This window comes from Eubalaena glacialis, chromosome 2 (genome assembly GCF_028564815.1).
Source record: "Eubalaena glacialis isolate mEubGla1 chromosome 2, mEubGla1.1.hap2.+ XY, whole genome shotgun sequence".
NCBI lineage: Eukaryota > Metazoa > Chordata > Mammalia > Artiodactyla > Balaenidae > Eubalaena > Eubalaena glacialis.
Genome location: NC_083717.1, coordinates 62,389,977 through 62,407,881, shown reverse-complemented (window position 1 = coordinate 62,407,881; position 17,905 = coordinate 62,389,977). Strand labels below are relative to the sequence as shown.

Genomic DNA, 17,905 nt, shown 5'->3' with positions numbered 1-17,905 from the left:
GGGAACTGGGGGCAGTGCCTAGGGTTGGGGGGTGCTGGAAAGAAGTGTGGCTGGGGCCAGGATGGAGCCCAGGCTAAGGAATTCGGGCACCATCCTCTGAGCATCGGGACCCTGCTGACATGTTTTAAGGAGGACATAGGCTTAGAAAGAGGCTTTTCTAGAAGGGTGATCTGGAGCTGGGAGACATTCTAGGCATGGACACCCTGGGACACTGCCACTGAAACAGGCCTATACCCAGACTGCTCAGCCTTTTTCTCTGCCACGATGCGCATCGTATGGGCACAACCTGGTTTTGGCAAAACCAAAAGAAATGGGCAGAGAGGTAAAGCACTGGGTGGGTTTGTGATTGCCCTCCTCCATCCATAACAACATATACCTCGCCTGTCTGCAACCTCTGAGGCACAGGTGGGGTTCTCTCTGCCATTTTGAAGTGCTAGAAAGTTAGGGTGACACTGGGACAGTCTTGAACCTCTCACTGATTCTTTAAAATCTTTTGAAAGAAATAACCAACCCTTTAGTACTTTAATTACTAACCAATAGTTGGGATCACACGTCACAACCTCCTGTGACACACCAGGGGGCTGCCACATGGAGATTCAGTGGGCCTGGTATAGGAGGCGGCCCAGAGATGAGGAGAAGCAGGGTCCAGAGACATTTGAGATAGAAAAAGTATGGAGTGGATGTGAGGGGAGGCGGAGGGAGAAGTGGCAGCTGAGTAAGCCTCCTGATAGAGATGGAGAATCTGAGAAGAACAAGGCACTGAGCCACTGCAATTCCATCCCACTCTAAATTAACAGAAAAAAATATAGGAGAATATCTAAGACCTTGAGAAAAGGAAGAATTCCTCAAACTAGACCCTCCGAAAAAAGTTCATCAAAAGGTACCATAGATAAAAAGACAAACTGGGAGGAGATACTTGCAACACACAACTAGTCAGAATTTCTTTCTTTCTTTTTTAAATGCTTATTGTTAAGACAAAAGCAAAAAGGATTGAGGAGAGGGGGCAAAGTCAAGAACAGGTGTCTGGCAGAAGAGGAAATAAAATGGTCCTCATTAGTAATCAGGGAAATGCACAAAAAACCATTCCACACCATCAGATTGGCACAAACTGTAGTCTTAAAATACCAGGCCTTGGCGAGGATGGGGAGCAATGGGAACTCTCACAGATTGCTGGGGGGAGTGTAAATTAGCCTAACTCTGGAAAACACTTTGGCTGTACCTAGTAAAGTGGAACGTGCCCATGCCCTGGGGCCCAGCAATTGTGCTCCCAGGTTTGTACCCCAGAGGAACTCTGAACGTGTGCCCCAGGACATGGGATGGCACTGATGGTAATAAGAAGGCTGTGAAATTACCAATTACTGAACACTGGTGTATGCCAGGTGTGGTTTAAGTTCTTTGCATGAATTAACTCGTTTGCTCCTCTACACATTTATGAATTTGGAGGCGCGGAGAGGTTGAGTAACTAGCACGAGGTCCCAGAGCTGTGAGAAGAGCAGTCGGTGGCTACGGAGTCCAGAATCTGCCCTAACCACGAGCGAGGCAAAGCACTCTGTGCTCAGTGTCTCATTTAACACTGCACCCATAGACCTGTGAGGCAGTGACTTTGTTCATTTTACAGATGAAGAAACTGAAGAGCAGAAGTGTGCACGAGGTCACATACGTAGTGAATGGCAGGGCTGGGAACGGATTCTAATGCAGCTGTCCAACTTCTCCCGCAGATGCCTCTTTTCAGTTAGGTCAGGGGTTACCCAGCGCGGTGACGAGAGGGAAGCAGAGGACGCCGGGAGGGGGGTCTGATCATCCCACGTCTCGGCTCTGGCCCCACCCGACCCCCCAAGCCTCGCACAGCAGGGGGGTCACCTGAGGGACATGAGCATCTCCGGGACCAGCTTTCCCAGCCACGAGAGCCGCAGCTTCCCCCACCTCATTGGCCAGGGCTGGGCATGTGCCCTCCGCGCAGCCAACGGGGCGAGCGGGGGTGGGGGGCGGCTGGGAAGGGCCTGGGGCCGACAGCGTCTCCACCCGCCTCCCTGTGAAATGAAGTGCCGGTTACTGCCCGGAAAGGAGGGGGAGTTGGTGGCTTGGGACTTCTGAAAGAGAAGGTTTGTAATCACCACCGGAAGGAAGGGGAGAAGGAACCGACCAGACCAGCAGGACTGGGAAGAGTGGGAGCCCCCGCTGCGCTTGGAGACAGTGAGTACAAACCCCGTCAGCAGCTGGGACACAGGGACACACAAGAAGGCAAAGGGGTAGTGGGGTGGCCTTCTGTGCCAGGGGAACAAACCGGAGCCGGGTCTGAGATACGACGGTGGAGGGCAATGCTCCGCCTACCGGGAGGGCCTTTGGGACAAGGGGGCAGCCATCTGGTTTGGAGGCATTCCCTCGTAAGGGACCCAAATCGCTCAGGCCCATATGAGCAGACAGGAGGGGTATTTATTCTCCGACACCAGGGTGTGTGGAGGAGCCCAAGGGCAATGGGACCTGGGGCTGGCCTCAGGAAGGGTCTGGAACCCAGAAGCGCTGCCTGTGGAAGGTATTCCTCCCCTCCTGAAGACCAGCTCAGCCTGACGCCTGAGCTACAGAGCAAGGTGAGATGACCATCCCAAAGGTCAAGTTTATGTCTTCTGCATGCATGAGACCCCCTGGGCTGAACCAAAATCTCTCCATCCCAATTTCACTTTCTGGGAATCATCAGCTCCATTTGCTCTTACTGAAATACAACTTTTTCCGCAGAGAAAAACAGGGCGGTTGACAGCTCCCCAGTTTTATGTGTCCAGTCTTCAGCCCTGGAAAGATTACTCTTTTGTCCTAAGTCCAGTGACCCCAGGAAGGAGACCATTGGTTCAGTTGGGTTCAGCACCCAGTGCTGGACCAATCAGTTGAGAACTTGGCAGCCCCCACAGTAGCCTGTATATGGCAGGGAGGGCAGAGAACATTTTGTGGAGGACGATGCTGGAGAAACAATCCCAAAGATGTTCTGTCCCATCACCCTGCCAGAGTCCCCCTCTGCAAAACCCTGCTTCACTTAAGGCAGTAGATGGGGGGAGCGTTCAGTGACAGCATCGAAGATGGTTCTGGGGGGCATGTGGCCCAGCTGACAGAGCTCTGTAGGGGAAGGAAGCACAGAGGAGGGTGGGGAGGGAAGTTCAGAAAAAGAAAAATGGCCAGATGACCTTGAGGGGGATGACAACCCTAAGCAGGCCTGGCCTGTGGCCATTGAAGATGGTCCTGCTATCAAGCTCAGAATAGGCAGTATGAAATGAGAAACCACCTTTCTGGGACAGGTTAGGGAACCAGGGGGCTTAGCTGCTGTTTTGCTGTGTGATCTAGGGCAAGTTACTGCCCTTCTCTGGGCAGTTTCCTGTCTGTGAAATGGAAACTGTAGAGTGATTTGAATGAAGCACAAGTAAATGAAAACTCACTTTGAAAAGCCTGAAGCCCAGTGCCCAAGGCCTTCACCAGTAAGACAGAGGGTCCCAGCCATCACTCTGCTGGCACTGGGGCAATGAGTGGGCCAACCAAGCCCCACAAGGACCCCAGCATCCCCACTTGGCCACTCCCTGCCCAGCTCTACTCTGAGCCACAGGGTCCCCCTGGGAAAGAGCCAGGTGGCCTCAACCACTGAGAGTCAGGAACCTTGTGCCGGCATGAGCATTTCAGGCTCCGTGGCAGGTGGGGGACAATGACAGCCTCTTACTGCAGCCACCTACAATAGGCCTGACAGAGACTTTGGCCTTGGGGGCTAAAGGCATAGCCACAGGGGCCTCCCCTCTCCCCAAGAGTCTTTGTCCCGCTTGGTTTCCTGAGGCCTATCAATCCAGGCCCTCTGTGCCAGGACTGCCCGGCTCCCTGGGGCTGGGCCAGGGGCTGACCTCAATCTCCTATGCTGCAGAGCGAGGCTGTGAATCTGTTCCCTCGTGGCTCTGGGCCTCAGTCTCCACGCCACCTTTCTTCCCCAGCCTGGGCACTGCCCCTGGCTGCTTCTCAGATGCTCCTCTCCTCTGGTTCCAGGGCTGTGGCTAAGATCTGGAAGCAGATGAGGCAGAGGCTGACCCCCACAGAGGGCGCAGAGGCAGGGCAGGTACCAGATATGCGGTAGCTCCACCTCTGCCACGGAAGGGTGGGCAGTTGAGGAATCCAGGAGAACCAGCAAAGGTCCAAGCTGGAGGGACCCTTCGAGCCTCTGTTTCCCCCTCCAACTTGCGGATGGGGAGACGAAGACAGAGAGAGAAACTGGGCCTGGGTCCCACAGGGAGGCAGGGGTCACTCTTGCCTGTCCCTCTGGAGAATCCCCAAATGCTACCTTCAGGAGTTGAGAGGCGGATGGAGGCTCCTGTCCTCCCGGCGCTGGAGCCCTTGATGCTCGGAGCTGCACCAGCTCCTGTTCCCTGTGGACACAGTTCCCAGCCTGAGGGTCCACTGACAGATCTGCCTCCCTTCCCTCGGGATCCCCAGAGAGCAGCTGAGGCAAAAGACAGGATCCCCCACCCCATCCAGCTCCTCCATGCAGGGTCATAAAGATGAGGCCCTTGGTCAGAGTGAAATAGGATCCAAGAACTAACAGTATTCAAGCTCCTGGTCGTGGGCATTGCTACATTGTCTATCACTGGTGGCTGCACATTATATCAAATTGTTTCCTGAACTTAATAAGAAGTGCAAACAATGCCTTGTTGGTGGAACAATGGATAGGCTTTGTGACTGAAGCCCCATACACAGTTGGTCTTGGGCACATCTCTGTGGTTTTATGGTTTTAATACTGACTCACCCAAACTGGACCCCAGGTATCAGGAAGCTTAGGGGGACTGGAAACAGGCACTGTGCTCCATGCACTGTCTCGTGTAATCCTCACATCGTCCTTTGAGGTAGGTACTGTCAGTATCCCCATTTTGCAGATGAGGAAACTGAGGCTTAGAGAAGGCAGACTTGCTCATGCTCACCTAGTTGGTTGGTGGAGAAGCTGACTCGAGCACAGGACTTTTCAGCTCTGAAGGGCACTCTCCTTCAATCTCTGACGCCAGGCCCAGGAACCCAGACATCCTGACTCCCTGTGCCCCCAGAACCCACCTAGCCACGCTCCCTCCTGCTTCTTCCCCTAGATTCCCCTCTTCAGAGAGGAGAAGGCAGACAGGGCGATACATCAGGCCCCAGGCCCATCAGTATCCCCCGAGGGGATGAGAGGGCTCACTTAACAGCATGTCCCCAAACGCCCCCTGCCACCTGCCTCAGATTCTCAGGGGCAGGGGAAGAGCTGTGGGGCCTGGTGAGCATCTCTGTGAGGGAGGGGGGTTTCTCCCCGTGAGCCCCTCAGATCCGGGTGCCCCTCACCGCCCGTGGTCCTCACTTTCCCACCAGCTCCTGCTCCAGAGTCCTCAGCTGCTGCTCCAGCCTCAGCTTCTCAGCAAGGCTCTCTGCCACCTTGAGGGGGAGTGGGGAGAGGCAGTGAGCACATTCGAGGGCTTCAGCCCTGTCGGGAAGGGGGCAGTGAGGGCTTGGGAGGGACTTGACTAGGGAGTCGAGGAAGGGAAAGCCAGTGGCCACAGTGTGACCAGGAATGGGCAGGGGAGACTGTGGGTCCCTCCCTGGGCATGCAGGCCTGGCAGCGGCACAGAGGTGGGGGTGAGTTGAGCCCCTGGTTCTGGGCACCCTCCAGGGCCAGCTGCTGAGCCTCCAGCTCTGAGGCTTGAGCTTTCAGCACGTCTCAGACTTTCTCGAGCTTAGGCCGCATCTGGGTCAGCTCGGAGCCCACCTCCTGCAGCGAAGTCTGCAGGAACTGGGGGTGGGGGGACGGTCGTTGGCTCCTTTCTCGATCTGGTGCTTCCCCAAGGACATCACCCCACTCCATTCTCACAGGGGCCTGCCTGGGACTATGCCTTGACCCAAAGAAGGGACAGATGACTATCAGGTGCTGGGAGAAGCTGATGGAACAGCACTAGGGGGAAGGAGCAAGATGGCCTCTTCCTTCCCCTCCAAATTTTTAGGTGACTAAAAATTTCCCTGAATCCAAAAATATTGATGGGTGAAACTCCCTCAGTGCTTCCTGTATGACTAATTCCTTCCAGCCCGAGAGCTTCCTAAGGGCAGGCCCCGGTCTCCAAATCCCCCTCTGTGTCCAGATCCTCCCCTCTCTCCCTGCACTGGGTCCCTGTGCACCAGGCCAGGCCCACAGAGCCTTGACCGTGATGCACTTGCTTTGTGTTGACTGGTGAGCCCACCCTGCCAAGGAGTGAGTGCCTGGTCCCCACCCAGGGCCACCCCGAGACCGTGCAAGAGCAGGGCAGCCTGGGGTCCAGCCTGCAGTGGGTCTAGGCTCAGCTCTTGGCCCTCGGAGGAGACATCCTGATCCCGATTCACTGGTTCCAACAAGCCTTCCCCTCCCCCCCTCCGGAGTTCACCCTACCGTCACCTCTCCAGGTGGCCTTGGCCTCAGTTTCCTGGCCACAAGGACCCAGTGTGGTCTTAGAGGGCCCAGTCCACACAGCTGCATCCTCTGCCTGGGAGGCCCTGTCCCCAGCCCTGAGGGAGGGCAGCCAGGACCAACCCAGGCCAGCTCTCATCTCCCAGTGGGGCTACAGTGGCTCTGCCCGTGCCTGCTCCCAAGCTTTCCCCTCTGCCACTGGGGGGGGTGGGGGGCGGGCCCTGGACACTGCTTGGGTTTCTCTGCAGGCCTCGGCTCTGGCAGCACCTGGGGCAGGCCTTGCCCACATCCCATTCTGAATGTCATTAGCCCAACCAAGGACAGTGGGCCACTCCACTGGGACACAGGCCCTAAAGATCTGGAGTGTGACCCAGGGACAGCAACCTAATGGGTAAACCAGATAGGGTCACAGTATCAGTGAGGGTCAGGAACCCCTGAGTCCTGCCGACACCAGGCCCAGTGCACAGATGGGGACCTGAGCCCAGAGTCAGCAGAGGGTTTGTCCAAGGCCACCTGGCCACAACCCCATCTCTGTGTTCTTGGAAACCCCGCTGCCTGAGAGGCCCAGGGCGGATTCCACAGCGGCCTCCCCTGCAGACTATGGGACTGGAGGCTGAGGGGAGTGGGCTTGGCTGGTGCCCACTCAGTAAATGCCAGTCTGGTCCCCAGAGAGAAGCCAAGCTGGGCCCAGACCTCCACAGGGGGCTGGGGATGGGGTGGAGCCCACCTTGCGTGCACAGACTCAGAGCCTGCCTGGGGTCTCTGCCGGGGCCCGCACCTGTGGGAAGAGGGCGGGTGCCTAGGACTCGGGAACACCTGGGCAGCTGGCCTTCCTTCTCAGCCGGCTGGACTGTCCAGGTTCTCGTGTCCCTGTCCTGGGGTGTGGGCAGGCCCGGGCCACACTCAACCGAGGGCACCGACCCTTGCACCTAGTAGCTCACGCTGCAGGTTCCGGTGCCAGCTGCACCCAGAGTCCTGCTCCTGCCCCCAGGCATCCAGCTCAGACTGGAGTGAGAGGCCCTCGTCCATTTGTGGACAGAAGGGCTGCCTTAGCCCAAGAGGCCCCACACCCTGGACCTGAGCCCCCAGGTACTTACAGGGGCCAGGACAGGGAGTTTGCGACCCATTATACAGACAGGGAAGCTGAGGCACCATGAGGGGAAGGGGCTAGTGCCTGTGACGGAGCCCGGGCTGCTTACTTTTTTGCACTAGGTCCCTGGTTTCAGGCTTGGGGAAGACTCTAGGGTCATCAGGAAGGGCTTCTGGGGGCCCTGACCCCAGGTGGGCCCCAACTGCCCCCACCCCAGGCAGCCCCTAGCTCCTCCCACCTTCCACCTCTGGATCCTGGCAGTCATCTGGTTGTTTTTCCTCTCCAGAGCCTGCGTCTTGCTCCTGTCACTGGCCAGGGCCAGGCAGTGAAGGACAGATTGCAGCCCCATCTGAGGGGAGCCCCACCCCCATCCTCTCATGCCCACAGACACCCCCACACAGGCTCTTGAGTCTGGGCAGGGCCTGGCCTGCAGAGAGGAGCCCGATTTCCAGCCTGGACCCCAGTCTGCCTCCCTCGCCCGTATGTGGATGAGGTGCCTGGGGGCTCACTGAGCGGCCCCTCCCGTGGACACTCCAGGCCCTCTGCGGCTGTGCCAGGGTCCTGGGATTAAGGGAGGGGAAAAACAAGACAAAGAACAGCTGGGCCCCCAAGATCCCAAGTCACACCCAACCCACCCAACAAGAAGGTAGCAGGAAGCAAATTGGAGGGTGTTGTGGGTTGAACTGTGTCCCCCACAGAAAAAGATATGTTTGCATTCTAACCTCCAGTACCCCAGGATGGGACTTTATTTGGAGACGGGGTCTTTACAGAAGTAAATTTAAAATGAGCTCATTAGAGTGGGCCCTAATTCAGTGTAACTGGTATCTTTATAAATAGGGGAAATTTGAACACAGAAACATACACACAGGGAGAGTCCTCTGTGAATATGAAGGCAGAGACTGGGGTGATGCGAATGTCCAAGACTCAGCAACCACCAGAAGCTGGGGGAGAGGCAGGAACAGATGCTCTCTCACAGCCCTCAGAAGGAACCAACCCTGCCAACATCTTGATCTTGGACTCCAGCCTCCAGAACTTTGAGACAGTAAGTTTCTGTTGGTTAAGCCCCCATTTTGTGGTCCTTGGTTATGGCAGCCCTAGCAAGCTAACACAGAGGGTGAATGAGATCAAACCCCCATGGCAGCTCTTTGGCCCCAAAGGGACCCTGATTCAGAAGGGAGACTTTTGCCTCAAAGCGGCCAGGCCTGCAGCAGCATGAAGTGTGTAACAGTAGCAGCTAACATGTCATGACTATGTGCCACGTGCCCAGCACAGCACTGAGCCTCTTACATGCTTGTCCAGTTTAACCCTCACAGCCAGCTGCTGGGGGAGGAAAGCTGTTGCTGTTCTTGGTTTTTACAAATGAGGGCCAGAGAAATGGAGTAATTTGCCCAAGGGCACACAGCTAGTATAATGTGGAGTCAGTGGTCAGGCTCCAGAGCCCACAGTCATAACCACTATTTTGGGGACAGTGAAGCCCACAGAATTCTGGGATTGAAGAGGAAGACAGACTGAGGTAGAGACCCAGAGAGGGTCAGGGTGGAAGGAGCCTGAGGTGGGGGATGGGACTAGAGGTGGAGAGTGCTGGAGGCCCTGGGTGCCCCTCACGTCCCCTGCAGCCAGATGTTGATGCAGCATCAGACCCTATCCGGCTGCTGCCCCCTCTCCCTGCTGTGTTTGGCCCATTGGCTGCTCTACACAGGACCCCTGCCCGTGATGCAGGGCCAACTTCTAGGTCACCTTCCCTGGACAAGCACAGGGCCTGGGGCACCCATTCACTCACAGGTGAGTCCTAGTCCTGGGAGGAGCTCCCAGGGACTGGAAAGAGGGAGACAGGGCAGGGCAGTCCCTGAGGGGCACGGAGCTGGGAGACCCTAGAGCTGGGGCTCACATCTGCACTGGTTACGGGCCAACTGCATGGTGTTTGCATAGGGCTCCCCTGGCTTCCCGGAGCCTGAATCTGACCAGAGGGCCTGGCCCTTGGTCACTGAGTGCCCTACCTTCTCGCTGACATGACCCACTGCACACCCCGTAAAGAACAGAGTCCCTCCAGGCCCCAGGGAGACAATCTCCGACCCTCAGGAGTCTGGGTTGAGAAACAGACAAAAACCGAGATTTTTTTCTGTACAAATGTGCAGTTGCAGACTGTTACTGCAAATTTGCTTCCTTGAGGAACTAACAGCCCTCTCAGAGCCCAGCTCTGGACCCCAGTTTAGACCAACTCCACCTTCTATGAGGCCCGGGCCAGCTAAGCACTGCTGCTGAGACCCCTCTCCCTCTGCTTCCAGCCATAGCAACAGATCACCTCTGTTTGGGGTCCTGCTGCACAGCGTGGATCCCATCCAGGTCCTTACAACTCTCCATCCCTGTGGCTCTGAGCCATCTCCTCGGTGTCTGTATCTATTTCTCTGTGTCTCTGTGTGGGCACATCTGGGAGCAAGCGCACGTGTCTCTGGGTGAGTGTCTGATGTATATCTTGGTGTGTGTGTGTGTCCAACTGTCTGTCTGCCCGTGCACACAGGCATTTGGCCAGGAGACTAAGGGAGGGTGCTGGCCAGCAGGAGGCCTCCTCCAGGAGGAGCTAGAGGTGAAGTCAGGTGGACAGGGCCTGGGACCCCCGAGCCCTTGCTGTGGCCCCCACACTTCACAGCAACTCCTCACCTCCTCCACTTCTCATTTGGGTCAGGGACTATTCACAACACCCCCGCCTCCATGCCTCTCCTCTCTGGGCCTTTGCATGAGCTCTTCCCTCTTGTTGAAATGCCCTTTTTTCTTTTGTTCCTTGAAGATGCCTGTTCATCCCTCAGCGAAGATTTCAAGGCTCAGAAGCCCCCTCTCTGGGGAGGACTTTGCTATCTGCCGCCCTGCCCATAGCTTTTATAGTGCCTCTCCCCTCATTAGGCACATTAAATTATAATTGCCTGCTTGATTCTCCCCCCACCCCAATACCAGAAGCATTTGGGGACAGGGAGTGGTCTGCTTCTACTTTGGTTCTACTGTGTACAGAAGAGGGCCAGACACGTAGTGGGTGGTTTGTAAATGCATGCTGAATGAATGAATGGAGAATGACGGAGCATGATGAGGAAGAGGCAGAAGGGAAAGAAGTGGAGGACAAAGCCGGGACATCCTAAGAAGGGGGAAGAGATTCATTGGCATGCAGGAGGAAGGACAGGGCGGTGGGGAAGAGAACGGGGAGGGAGAGGAAAGGGGTGGACAGAATGCACCAACCTGGGGAGGTCAGGCCTCATTCTGCTTCTGAAGTCTCTGTAGTTCTTCCTCTGAATTTCAGAGCAACTGCTACCTGGTGCCAGCATGCCTTCCAGTACTCAGCCACCTTCTCATGAAGCCTGGGATGTGATTCTTTCTCCTCCTGCTCTTTCCCGAGGGGCACTGGTACCTCGTGGACCTTGAATGTGCTAGTAGAAATGGGGTGGTCTGGGCACAGCATGGACCTCAGATCACCCACACCTTGTTTTCATACATTTTCAATGATTCCTTTCCAAGTTGCATGGGTGTCCTCACTATGTCCTGATGGCAGGGATGGGGACTGGGACAGAGACCACTCCTTCACGGCTCCCTGTACACACAAAACCCTCTGTCCCAAGCACTTCCACTCCCAATCATCCTGCCTTGAGCTCAGCAGCTAAGGTTATCTCACCTCCCCTGAGCCTGGCCCTGGGCCAGCAGGAGGGGCTCAGCCATGTGTAGGGGAGACAGGACTTGTTGAAGCTGACATATTTCCCACATGCTCCCATAAATGAGCCAGAATGTGACAACCAGGAGTGTTGATACCTGGGGAAGGGAGTCTGGCCTTGGCCACATGATTTAGGGATCGGGGTTCTGGGCTCCTCTCCTTTACCGGCTGTGACAGAGGCTGGCCCACCTCCTGCCCACAGGCCATCTCACCCAGTGTGAGAACGGGACCGCCCACCCCAGCCCAGCTTGAGCACTGAGGGGTGGGCCCGAGCAGCCATTTACCAGGCCTCCTGGCCCAGGGCTGCCCTCAGCGCTGCTAGCAGCACCGACTTCTCCCCAAGCAGCCAGACATGCTCTGCCTCCAGGGCCTGCACGTGGCACTCCAACACCGTCTTTTCTCCTTGCAGCTGCTGCAGCTGCTCCAAGCAAGCCCCTAGCTGCTGGTGGCTCTGGCCCAGCTCTTCTGAGTCTCTTGTTTACCTGTGAAGACCCCGCTCCATCCTGAGTCATGGCTAAGCCTCCCCTGGCTGGGATCTGTCTGCTTGAGCTAGCCCGTGGGTCTTTACCCACGCAGCTCCCTCCTCCCGAGTTCCTGACCTCCGCATCCTCTGAGAGTCAACCCTTCCAGGAGCCCTTCTCTGACCACCCCGGCCCACAGAGGCTTCTCAGAACTCCAGGCTTCAACTCTGGACCAAATGATTTAAGGCTGGACAGTCCCTGGCTGCCCACCAGCAGAGGGTGCTGTTTTGGTGGACAAGGATGTGAACTGTGCTCACTGGAGTTGGGCTGTGTGGGGGCCCTGCTCCAAGCTGTCCCTCCTGGTCGTTCTCTTTTCCATGGTGTCCTTAGAGCCACTCAACCTCAGAATCCCCCAAGGACAGGGCCCAGGTTCCCCTGCTTCTCTGCTCCCTGGCACAGGTGGGCATAGCCTGGCTCATGTGGTACCCTGGGTTCCCTGCAGGGCTGACAAGTTCCCTGTCTTGACCCACCTGGGTGAGCATCAGCAGCCGTTCCTGCAGGAAGACTGTATCCTGAGCCTGTGCAGGGGTCTCAGCTACCCCCACCGAGAATCCATCTGGGTCCTGAAGTGCCTGGGCCCTGTTGCCATCCCAACTCTGCTCCTGGCCTTGCAGGCCTGGCACCAGCATCTCCAGCAGGTACAGTCAGTCTAGGGGGCTCCTCCCAATCTTCAGACCACACTGTTATGACCCTGAACAAGCTTTTCCCTACCATCCAGACTTTTCCCATCTGAACCGTGAGAGGAGTCAGCTGGATGATCGCAGGGTCTTCCCAAATGTTGGGGAGAGGGGCGTCCCTCTTGGGCGGAACAGAAGCCCCTGCACTGGCCTCCTTCCCCAGCTACTGCTCCAAGAATGAAGACCTGGGAATGAAGTATAGGGAGGGCCGAATGTGTGGGAGGGCCAGTGTTCAGGGCCCTGCCATGCGCCCACTTGGAGGGGGGGCTCTGGTCATCCCTACCTCAGGGGGCCCCAGGCTGAGCTCTGGGCCAAGGGACTGTCGGCCCATCTGGTCCAAACACTGCTGGGCCTTTTCCACTTCTGTCTGCAGTAAGTAGCAGGATCATGGGGGCAGAAGGGACTGTCTGCCCGTCCTCTGCCACTCTGCCCCTCCCCCATCTCTGAGCACCCTCACTTGTCTTCTGTGTCCTGGTCTGGCCTCCTCCACTCCTTCTGTCTCTGAGATCCCCACAGCCTCTCCTGCTCCAGGCGGGCCACAGAGCATTCCACCTGCTGGGGGGAGGGCTGAAGGCAGCACAAGTCCCTGGCGAGGGCTAGCCCAGTCTCACGACACACATCCCCCACCCCCGGCAGGGTAGCGTCTGCAGCCCCTGATAAAGCAGGCTCACTCCACAAGGCCCTGCCTGCTCCACCAGCTGTGATAAGCCCAGCTGGGGGCCCAGCATGGACCTGTGCCCTGGCTTGTACACAAGGGACTGTGCCCTGCAGCTCTGAGGAGCTGCACAGCTGTTATCACCACTGGCTCCAGATGTGAAACCCTCCACCTCCAGCTGGACACAAGACACATCACCTTCTCCAGCCCAGCTCCTGATGGCTTTGGAGCTCCAGCAAGAGTACAGGGGCTGGGACTTCCCTGGTGGCGCAGTGGTTAAGAATCCTCCTGCCAACGCAGGGGACACAGGTTCGAGCCCTGGTCCGGGAAGATCCCACATGCCGTGGAGTAACTAAGCCCGTGCGCCACAACTACGGAAGCCCGTGTGGCTAGAGCCCTGCTCCGCAGCAAGAGAAGCCACCGCAGTGAGAAGCCGACGCACCGCAACGAAGAGTAGCCCCCGCTCCCCGCAACTAGAGAAAGCCCGCGTGCAGCAACGAAGACCCAACACAGCCAAAAATAAATAAATAAATAAATTTTAAAAAAAACAACAAAGAAAAAGAGTACACGGGCTGCTGTTGTGGAATGCTGGAGAGTGAGCAGGCATGTCAACTGGGTTCCCAGGGTCCTCCCTGGCCGGTAGGGAGCAGTGGCTCTAGGAGGGTCAGCTGTGCGCTGAGACCACCAGGTCACATAAAGGCTTAGGTATCTAGGCCATCACAGGGTAGCACTGTCCATACTCTCACATGGGGCAGGGATGCTGGGTACCTCCCCTAGAAGCCTCAGTGTGCATAACCCTCTCCCCCTCCCTGGGGACTGAAGCTTCACCAGGGGTGACTGGGCTTCTGAGGAAACTCTTCTGTCCACTGAGCTAAAACCAGCCACCTCCTTCCCTCTTATTCTACCTGGGAGGGGAAGGGCAGAGGTTCCCTGGTCCTTCCTTTGCCTCTATCCACTGCTCCCAGCCACACCAGGCAATGCACTGCACACCTCCAGGGGGTGCCATTCACAGAGATGACACTTTCAACATGGTAGCCCTGTTGGGGACTCAATTTCCCTCTGTCTCCTTTGGATGCTCCAGGCCCTGACAAGCCTTCTTCCTGAGAATATGACACCAGATATGGGCATCAGCCCTGAGCATTCTGGGGTTTTCAGTCTAGTAAGGGGAACTTGCTAGCTCGGGGGACCTCCCTGGGGCTGTGGACAAGCAAGGAAGACCACGAGGAGAGGACCAGAGCCTCACTTTCTGCTTCGGAGCCAGCAACTCACACTGGATCCTGCTGAGTCCCAGCTCGCGTTCCCGCTTCTGCAGCACCTGTGCTTGCTCAGACAGGGACTCCAGTGCTGCCCGCAGGCGACCAGCCAGCTCAGCCCGCTGCCACCTGCTCTCTGCCAGCCACACCCACAGGTTCTTCTCTGACCGCTCCCAGTCTCCCTCAGAGGCCCTGTCAGAGCACCTGCCAGGAAAAGAGCAGTCAGGCTTCGGCCCAGGCCCCAGGGACTGCCGTGCCCAGCCTCCCCACGCTCACCTGCATCCTTCAGTGGGGCTCAGTGGGTGAGCACAGTCCAGTAGCCAGGGGTGATGGGAGTGCCGGGAACAGCAGGCAGCACCAGGCGTCAGGTCCGTGGGGCTCTGACTCAGTGGGTCCTGACAGCAGGATAGAGGGGAGACCCTGGAGCTGGGGCACGCCTGCCCTCCCAGAGCACCAGCCTCTGAGGCCTTGCCTCAGATGTGGAAACAGGCCCTGGGGCTGAGTGGGCACTTAAACCCTTCAACCCCAAACTTTTGCCCAGGATTCTCCCTGGTGATTCAGATTTCAAATAAACACCAGCCTCAACCTCGCTAAACAGTTCTCATTTCCAACAGATTCCATGATCTGTGGGTGCTATGGCCCAGCTACTTGCTGAACAAACACGGGTTCATTTGATCCTCCTGGGTTTGGGGTGGGGGGACTGAAGCTCAGAGGGGAAATCAGTTGCCCCGAGTCACGCAGGTAGTCAGTCCACTGCAAACTGGGCCCACATTCCTCCATCCTGCTGCTCTCTTTCCCAGTGTGGGAGCCTAGAAATGGCCAGGGCTGGGGAACATCTGGGGAGACACTGTATTTTAGCTCTGACGTAGGGGGTCAGAAGCCCTCAAATCAAGTCACTGCTCCAGTACCTCTCTGGCTATCAGAGCTTCAGCTGTAAGGTGGGGGCCCTGACCCGTAACTGACCTGCCTATTCCTCACATTCCCAGACCCGTCCCCGCTCAGGATTGTAGCACCACCCACCAGGCCCTCTCCCTTCTAGACACCTTGACTCTCTCCTCTCCCCTGACTCCAGGCTCAGGTTACTGTAGCTCCCTCCTGAGCTGTCTCCCTCCATTTCACCAACACACAAGGCCTCTCCAAAATGGACCATGAGGACCAGTCCCTGCCCCGCTCCTTCCACACCCTGCATAGCACCCACAACTTCACACTGGCTGGGTTCTCTGTCTTTCCCACTTAGAGGCAGGGGCTCGCTATGGGCAGCCCCTAGCCCTTACTGAGACCCTGAGCTTGCCTGGCTTGGTTTGCGGAGGGTGCTCATGGTCTACCGGAGTGGGGAGTGGTACAGGTCAGGCTGTTGAGCTTGTGGAGCCAGCGCAGAGGGAAGCACAGCCACCGAGTGCCGTGGCAGCAGAGAGAAGGGAGTCTGACCCTTCCTTGGGGCTCCCAGAAAGGCTTTCCAGGGTGACCCTTGGGCTAAGGCCTGAAGGTGAATTAACTGCCCCGGAAAGGGCAAAGATGGCTGTGGCAGATAGAAGAGAGCAAGGGCAGGAGGACAAGGAGGGGATCAGAGAAGGTGGGGCCTGGGGGGAGAGGTGAGCTGAGCCAAGAGCACAGGGGGGCAAAAGGGAGATCAAGGGGGCCATAGTTGCTGTGGGGCTCAGGTGGCTGGTGGCAAGGCACAGGGCAGAGGCATCTCCTTGGTGTCCTCAACCAGCACAGAAAAGACTTGGCGGGCACATGGGTTGAGGCCCAGAGAAAGAGCGTGGACCTGAGGGGCGGAGGATGTGGAGCAAACCTTCTCTGAAGGTGGTCCAGGCCCCTGACCTCCCCAGCCACCAGTTGCCAAGGTCTCAGCCATCCAGCACTGGAGGAATGAGGGGGGTGGGGTGGGGTGAACTGGGCGTGGGGGAGTTACCCATACTTCACTTTTCCCAAGTGCCTCTCTTTCTTCTAGGTGTGAGTTCTTTTAGGAACAAAGAGACAAAAGAATGAGGCTCTAAGGCAGAATTTCAGGCAGGACAGCTGCTGGACTGAAGATTTTAGAGGGGGAGCTGGGAGATGGCACCTATGCTACTTCTGAAAAAGAAAGCTCTGCTTCTTTACTGGGAGGCGGGGACTCCTGTGTTCTCGATGGTGGGAGGGCTAGCGGGAAGAGGGCCACACTTACCCCCTCAGAGCCAGGCGCCCGGGTCAGGGCTAGGGACAGGAGCCTCTCTGAGCTCCTCCACCCTCAGCTGCTGACGCAATCGCGGCTTCCAGGAGCCATGGAAACTGCAGGCAACACCAAGCGGTGGGAGGAGGAGACACCAGAGTCCTCCCGCCTTGTCTGAGTGGATGAAACCCTTAGATGAAACCCGGCTGGTATGGCTGCGGGCCATAGGCCAAGCTTTGGGGCCCAGGAAAGAATGGCGACTCAGAAGCTCCGACCCCTGAGGCAGGAGCCTAAAGGGGCGGGATCTAGGGGCGCAGACAGCCGGGCTCTTGGTCATCAACTGCACACTAGAAGCGGCTGCTGAAATTTCTATACTGGGGGGGAATGGGTGCATTTGGTTGGAGGGGGACCGGGAGCCGGTTTTGAGGCTAGTGTAGCAAGCATCCCGTTTTTACTTAACTTCTGTTGTTTACTTCCGGTAGGGATGGTGGAACTAACGGAGATTTTGGGGGTACCAAGCACCCGCTCAAGCCATGCCGTCAGAACCCAGTTTAAGGGGGAGCCAGAGGCTAGAGACTGGAGAGCCCTCCCTAACTCCCGAGGGGGCGGCTCCGCTCCGACAGCGCCTGAGTGGCTGGGAGGTGACGACTCGCGCCAGGGGCGTGCCCAGCCTCATTGGGGAGGGGCCGGGGGCGGGGCCGGGGAGAGGGAAGGCTGGCGGCCAGGCCCCGCGGTGCTGTCCCGGGGAGCGGTGGGGCCTGGAGGGATGCTCTGTCCCTGGCGTGGCGCGGGGGCAGTTAGAGGACGCTCCCGCGCGCTTTGCTGAGCGACGCCAACTAGAGCCCGGGGGCGGGGAGTGTGGGGACCTCACAAACAGTGAGGTCTTCCAAAGGACCCAACCTCGGTTTTCTCATCTGGAAACAGGGCCTCGTTATTCCGCTTTGACCATGCGCGGGACAAGTAGGTGGGCGGGGCTTTGGTGAGCCCACGCTCGCGGCCCTGGCAAAGGGGCCGCCGAGTGACTCTGGGCAGAAATGGCAGCCGGGTCGGCCCGCGGCGGGGCTCAGGGCTTTTGTTTGGCGGGGGTTTATAAACTGAGAAACAATGCTGGTCCGCTTAGTGCCGTCCTCCAAGGATGCTCAAGGAAAAGGAGACACCCCGTCCCCCCCTTTCTTCCAGACCCCATCCCTCCAGAGGCCCCGCCTACGTGACTCTCCGGTATCTTCTCAGAAACTGCTGTGCACCTACGGCTTGCCACCACGGCTTAAAAAAACCTCCACACAAAGAGAATAAGGTCTCATTTGCTTCTTCCACATAACTGGGAGTCGGGACAGCCTTCCCGAGCCTTCCGTGATCTTTAGCGCCCTCCTGGGCCCCGGAGCCAGGCGGGCGCTCAAGGCCCGCCTGGTTTTCACTGGGGCAACAGCGAAACAATGCCCTCCTCCCCGCAC

At 57.5% G+C, this 17,905-nt stretch overlaps 1 long non-coding RNA gene across 1 annotated transcript; it reads right to left on the bottom strand.

Moving 5' to 3' along the window:
* Positions 1-13,627: 13,627 nt before the first annotated feature.
* LOC133085053 (uncharacterized) lies at positions 13,628-17,853 on the bottom strand. Its single transcript, XR_009699521.1, has 4 exons — positions 17,662-17,853; positions 16,470-16,628; positions 14,579-14,697; positions 13,628-14,506 (listed from the first exon to the last, which is right to left on the bottom strand). It is a non-coding gene; the product is annotated as an uncharacterized LOC133085053 (long non-coding RNA).
* Between the last annotated feature and the right edge of the window lie 52 nt (positions 17,854-17,905).